Raw genomic sequence first — 7,163 nt, 5'->3', positions numbered from 1 at the left:
AGTCACCAAGACTACCACAGGATGCCCTCATGTTCTGAATATCGACCACTAGTTCACAAGCTAACAGGTGTTAGTGGAAGAACAAGGTTGGTTACAATCATTCTGATTACTGTGTGGAGGGGTCAAGGTTGAAAGGCATTGTATATTGCAGTGAATGGTATCTCCATTTTCACGCTTATTCCAGGATATGTCTGTTTGGCTCAAAACAACAGGATCATTTCTATAACTTAAAACATACCTTATTTTATATTGGCAGAATTATTATACTGGTACTTTCAAAAACTGAATTAAAACGTTTTCAGGCACTGAGTGTAGCTTTTTGAGCCAAGCAGATTTACATTGTAGGAGGAAGTGTGAAATAGAGTTTGTGGTGACGAAGTAGCAGTATATGAGTGTGTCTGACATATATTTACTTACATTAGAACATGCTATGCCAAGTACACATTGTACCAGTGATGTACACTGAATCTCCATAGTCTGGACCCCATTAATCCCAAAACCTGTTCAGTAAGGACATCTGTCTGGAAAGTAGGAGACAATTGATGGATTGGTGAGCTATCATACTGATATGATACTTGTTATAACATCGTTAGGATGGGGCGTCTTGTACATGCAACAAGTCGTTACTTCAAGTCATACTTTACCGTCATTAACATGTTCGTCTGGTTCCAACAAGATTAGGGCGGTGGGGTAGCCTAGTGGTTAAAGCGTTCACTCGTCACGTCTATAGCCGTGTTTGATTCCCCACATGGGTACAATTTGTGAAGCCCATTTCTGGTGTCCCTTGCCGTGATATTGCTGGAATATTGCTAAAAACAGCATAAAACCATATTCACTCACTCCAACAAGCTTAGGGCGCAGGGCTGGAAATAACTTTAAAATTGTTAGTCTACTCCGGTACAGTGGCACAAGTAAAATCACTTGCCCTGATAATTTTTCCACTATACTGGCCGATTTTCTTGTTGATTTTTTAAATAAACGACATAATTAACATTGGAAAGTCAAATGGACACCGGTACAGTGTGATATACAAATATGCTTGCCCGACAGAAAAACACACTGGACTCAGGCATCGGGCAATGGGTTATTTCCACCCCTGGCGCGGTGGGGTAGCCTAGTGGTTTAAGCGTTCACTGGTCATGCCGGAAGGCCCATGTTGATTTGGTTCCCGTTCACATCACGGGTTTGATTCCCCACATGGGTACAATTTGTGAAGCCCATTTCTGGTGTCCCCTGCCGTGATATTGCTAAAAACCTAACTCACTCACTCCAACGGGACTATGTATAAGTCGCCATTATATAGCTGGAGCATTGCTGAGTGTGACTTGAAACTACAAACAAAAAGTCATGCATTTGTTCAAAACTTCTTTTTCTTCACCTTTTTAAACATGTTTCAGTGTACAGACAGTAGCCCTTGTAAAATGCATGTTGTAAGCATCTGTGATAAAATCATTTTGTATATCTGCTCTCCTGTTGTCATTCAACCACTCATTTAGAGTTTAATTTGGAATTAATTTGCGACAATCATATTCACGTGTGTATGATACTGTTGAGTTATGTGTATTGGTTGGTTGGTTGGTCACCAGTGTGCAGACTCTGTAGTGTGGGGCGGGTAGCCAAGTGGTTAAAGCGTTAACTCGTCACATCGAATACCCGGGTTCGATTCCCCACATGGGTACAACTTGATATTGCTGGAATATTGCTAAAAACAGCGTAAAACTTTAAACAATTCTGCCGCTTATCACATTTTGACGTGCGCGCCCTCAGCGAGTTGACCGAGGCGTTGGTAAAATACTTATGTCCACGACGACCGGCACGGCATCAATATTATTAAGATCACATCTCAGTTGACGCTGCCTCTAAACAAAGATAATACGAGTCAAGACACAACTACCTGTCATCCACCCAATCCGGGCGTCGCCTACCGAATCATGGAGGTTACACTAGGAATTTGTACACAAATCATGCAACCTCGGAAGGTTACCACGAGGTATTCCGAATGACATCTACACACTACGACTAAATCTGGCAATCGCGCACCATGTTCTTCCATTTTCAAATTTTGAATAGAAACTTTGGCGAAATATGTGTCCAAAAGTAATTTGAAATGAAAGTCGCAAGTTTAAACTGAAACCATAAATTTAGAAAAAATATACAGCCATTTTATTGTTAAATGTCAAATCGTTTGACTTTCTACTGGTAAATCAAAGGTTGTTCTGTCGCTACCTTTAATGACATGTCGTCAGATATTTGATTAGCGCTAGCGGGAGGGAACGTCTGACTTTAATGAAACTGGCTTGCTCTTTCTTCAAGGTTTGTTTGTATCAGCCGGTTGTTCTACGTGACCGTCTCGGTTTATGTCGGGATCAAAGAAGCTCTAGAGAAACCACCCTCCCAGGTGTTCGCCTGTTGTCTGCCGTCGTTAGTGTAATGTCAAGTCCGTTCACGACGTTGATGTATTTTAGTAAAAGGTCAAAAGTTTACAGGCTTCATATACATTTTGCGTGGGGAAGCGTGTAGATCGCAAGTCCGTCGAGACGAGCTGGTCGCAGCTTATCGTTGGATGGTTAACCGTGCTGCTTGACTCGGGAGTGATTTCTAGGTCTTCATTCCCGCCCTACTTTAAAGCACAGGTCGCACATGTGGCGGTTCTTGATCCTGCTGTGACTTTCTTGGAATTAGGCTTCTGTTCAACAATCAGTGAATACTATTCGGTGGAGTGTAGTGAATGGAATCTGCATCACCATCAGCATCACCGTCATCAACACCATCAGCATCACCATCATCATCAGCATCACCATCACCATCATCAACACCGTCATCCTGTTTCCTCCAGGTGTCGGGCGATGGGATAGCCCAGTGGTTAAAAGTGATCGCTGCCCAAGGCAAAGACCCGGGTTCGATTCCCTACATGGGTACAAAGTGTGAAGCCCATTTCTAGTGCTCTCTCTCGCGCTCTCTCTCTCTCTCTCTCTCTCTCCCTACGGTATGGTGTTTCTGTAAACAGGTGCATACACAGAGGGGGGGTTCACCCCAAACCAACCCCTCCAAGCAATTCCTGCCACCGGTGTCGTTTCTCAGCGCACCATTAGTGTAAATGTTAAAGGGTCCACTCGTCGCCCCAAAGAACTGGTTCAAATCTGACCCAAAGGTATCTAGGTGTCCTTGAAAACACTTAAATATGGATAAAATCGACAAACATGACCCAAGTTGATAATTTTATTTACAAAACACATAATATAACACACAGTGATACAGCGCTGGCCAACTCGGGCCACTGTGGACACCGGTCACATGATACGTCACGTGGTTCCTACTTAACAATGGCTACACGATGCGGTGAAACATCTTCAACAAGAAATCCTGAGGACCATATAAAATGAAATTGTATTTCGACATTTCGAGACAAGCCAGTGTCAATATTTGACCTTGGCATCCCACTGGGACTATGAAACCATATTCTTTTAAATGAAACTCGAACTCGTGGAATTCAGATTGAGAAGGTTCCAGTACCTGCACATCGTACTATAAAACAAACATGAAAAACTGACGATAAAATATGAAAATGTTTTTATTGTGATCATGTAAAGTAAAATGGAATGGTTTGTGTTTATAGATCGTGATGGTGTAATTTTAGACGTTGTGTACGTAACACTCGAGGCATTTAAAACTCACTAATGATGCTTCATTTACTCCGGCCTCTGTGTGCCAATATTGTTTAGTGCCTTTCTGTTCTCTGCCCCAGAGAAAGCGGCGGTCTAATTTTATTCAAACAAAATATTTAAAAAATATACAGTGAGATAAAAGTAAAATGTTAAGATAAATTTGTTTATTATATAGGTAGTATTTTTCCTGTACCACGATTGGTCAAAATACCGTCACATGATTGACTACAAAACACGATATTGACTTGAGTTTTCTGATAAATTACGATATTCACTTGGGTTACTAAAAATAGACAAGGAATCCCGTACGAAGGGGCTTCCCCCGCTTTTCAGCCAATCAGATCACTCGGATAGATGGCACAGCGTTTATGTTAAAACCCGTTTCTCTTTCATTATATAATAAAACAATTATAGACTCTTGTAGGGGTCGATATCAGTTTTTATTGACCTGAGAAAAACAATATCGACCTCGCAAGCTCGGTCGATATTGTTTTACTCAGGTCAATAAAAACCGATATCAACCTCTACAAGAGTCTATAATTGTATAATGTTCCCATTCGGGGTCCTGATCCACAAAGCTTTCATAACATTACGACCTATCGTAACTCTATATCACTGGCTTACGAATGTTTTTGCGCTACGAACGCTTTGTGGATAGGGTCCCTTGTCGTTATTTTGAGTAATCCCATAAAATGGCTTCCACGGGAGCTATCGTTTTGATGATATCAAGTGATATCCTGCTGGACGAAAGTGTATCGCAATGCTTCATGGTTCATTGTGACGTCATTAGCTTTACCATGTCGTTACAGTCTAATGACGTCACTAATCACCCCAGCACCAGTGTTGGCTGTACGTGTAGCCCTCAGAACACAGGGTACGGATCCACAAAACGTTCGTAGCGCTACGACATTCGTAAGACTATGAAAACCTATAGAGTTACGGCAGGTCGTAACCTTGCGAACGCTTTGTGGATCGGGACCCTGGTTATTACTGTTTTCAAATGATTTTAGATGATATATATGATGTCGCCCTCGTGTCCTTTCATATCAAATATTTCCCCAAAAGTCGATACATGTTGAAAGCTTCTCAGCCCAAGTTGTAAGCTTCTGGGCTGGTGTTGAAATGTTTGAGGTGAAAAGACACTGACGTCGAAATATTCGAAGTGCAGTAACCGAAGAACAAACAACGGAGAGATTAAAAGATAGAATACCGTTAGGCAGCGCGGCGTTCCCGCTATTACTTCCCTTACGACATCCTATCCAAACAGTTGTTTGTTAAAGTTAAGATTGCCAGAGAATGAAGAACAAAACTACGGACAGTATCGCTCACACAAAACCATTGATAGTCGCATTATTGTCTGGAACACTGGCTCCGTCTTCACAAAGCGATTTTATCTGCCTTTGATTAGTGGCAAAAAAATTACTTTTGTGTCACTCGTTCAGTTACGATTGTTTGTAAAAGCGAGCCATGGGTGCAGTTGTACAAAGCGATCTTAGCGCAAAGGCGATCGTAAGTTATTAGCATTGACTTACCACTAACATTGGGCTAAGGTTGTTTTGTAATTTGCAAGCCTGGTGATTATTTTCTTGAACGCGTGAGTGAAACAGGTGGCTTTGTTGAGTTGCCTACCTTTGTAGTGACAGGATGCTGATATAGGGTTCACACCCCAGATCCGCATCCATTCAGTTTCTGTACCAGACAATGAACGTGGACTTCACTGAACAGACAAACGTCTCGAAGTGATGCATGGCGTAGACGTCGGCCAGTCGAAGGTCACGGTCAAGTCTGGGATATGAACCCAGACTATTAGCGGATTTCACTCCCATATATACTCACTCCGATTGAAACTCTTTTCAACACATTTACTCACACACATTAGCAACAAAAATATATAAAAAATACTTCGTCGTGCAGTACACGTGTACTACTAGTTTAACAACACCGACGGCGACTACACACACGACTACTACAACAATACTGGCGCCGATGCTCGACATGACAAAGGTACAACATTTCCTAACAAAAAAACCAAAGCATACCTTCAAATTGGGTTGAAAATGGTATTATTCTATCGCGAATATTCAAGTTATCATAAAAAAGCGTCATAGCTGGAAAATTAATGGAACTGTGTTGCACATTCAAGATAAACTGAATTCCACTGTCCCAGCGCTTTATTTTCTGACAGGAACCGACCCAGCTGCCACATAAGTACTAAGATGTTTCAAAATACAATTATAACCTGTGCTCCTGATAGGATTCGAATAGGTAGAAATACTCTCATATTTCCAGCTGTTTCTTAGCTCAAATGATACAACACTGACTGACTGACTGAGTTTAGTTTTCCAGCAATATCACGGCGGGGGACACCAGAAATGGGCTTAACACATTGTGCCCATGTGGGGAATCGAACCCGGGTCTTCGGCGTGACGAGCCAACGCTTTAACCACTAGGCTACCCCACCGCCCCTCAAATGATACAACAGCTATTAGAGGCGGTGGGATAGCCTAGTAATTAAAGCGTTCGCTCGTCACGCCAAAGATCTGGGCTCGATGCCCTACATGGGTACAATGTGTGAAGCCCATTCCTAGTGTCGCCCGCAGCAATATTGCAGGAATAATGTTAATAGCGGCGTAAAACTAAACTCACTTACTCAAAACTATTAAAATACGTTTCTGACAGTTTATTTAATTATATTTGCAGGTCTTGTTAACCTACAGTTATCGTGAGAATTCCATCAAAGAATATTTCTACTTCGCTGTAACTATTCCAGAGTCATGTGACTGTCTTGTATAAAATACCTGTACAGCGTCTCAACGACTACTGGCAGGATAAGAGGAAGACTCCAGGGCACTGGCTAAGGGTTTCGATGCATTATTGGAGAAGAAGCCCACACCCTCCCATTTGAGATCGACCATTTGTGGGGTGGGGCTGGGCTGTGATGGGATGGGGCAGGATTTTGTGTTATTTGAAGCAGTTTTGTTTTCAGCTTAAGCTGCAAAACCAGATATCTATTTTTTATTTTTTATTATAAATAAATAAATAAAATTAATAAATAAATAATGTATTTTAAAAACATGTATATAAAGAAAGAATTAGCAATGTACTTTGTCTGAAGCATAATGGGCCTTTTTCATCTGTTTAGGGACTATTAATTGTTTTTGATAAAATCCGTGACTCATCCAGAAATCAATTTGCCCGTCATTAAGCTATGCTAAATTACGCTCACATCCTCACACAGACAACGCTCATACACCTGAAGGGGTCATTAACACCACAGCTTCATCAACACATACGAAGCATACTACAACGTATACTACGACGTGTCCCCGACGTCCACGTCTCCGCCCAACACATGTAATTCATGGTCTCTTCCACTACATTGGTGTACAAATGCATGCTCATTATATCCAAGCATCTAAACTTAATCAACTCTACGCACAAGACGTTAGTGACAGTTTATGCACCAGTTTAGGTGTCCCAAACTCCAACACACTTCTA

Source organism: Haliotis rubra, unplaced genomic scaffold, assembly GCF_003918875.1.
Source record: "Haliotis rubra isolate DU_JTF1 unplaced genomic scaffold, ASM391887v1 Scf886, whole genome shotgun sequence".
Taxonomy (NCBI): domain Eukaryota; kingdom Metazoa; phylum Mollusca; class Gastropoda; order Lepetellida; family Haliotidae; genus Haliotis; species Haliotis rubra.
This window is presented reverse-complemented; position numbering follows the sequence as displayed.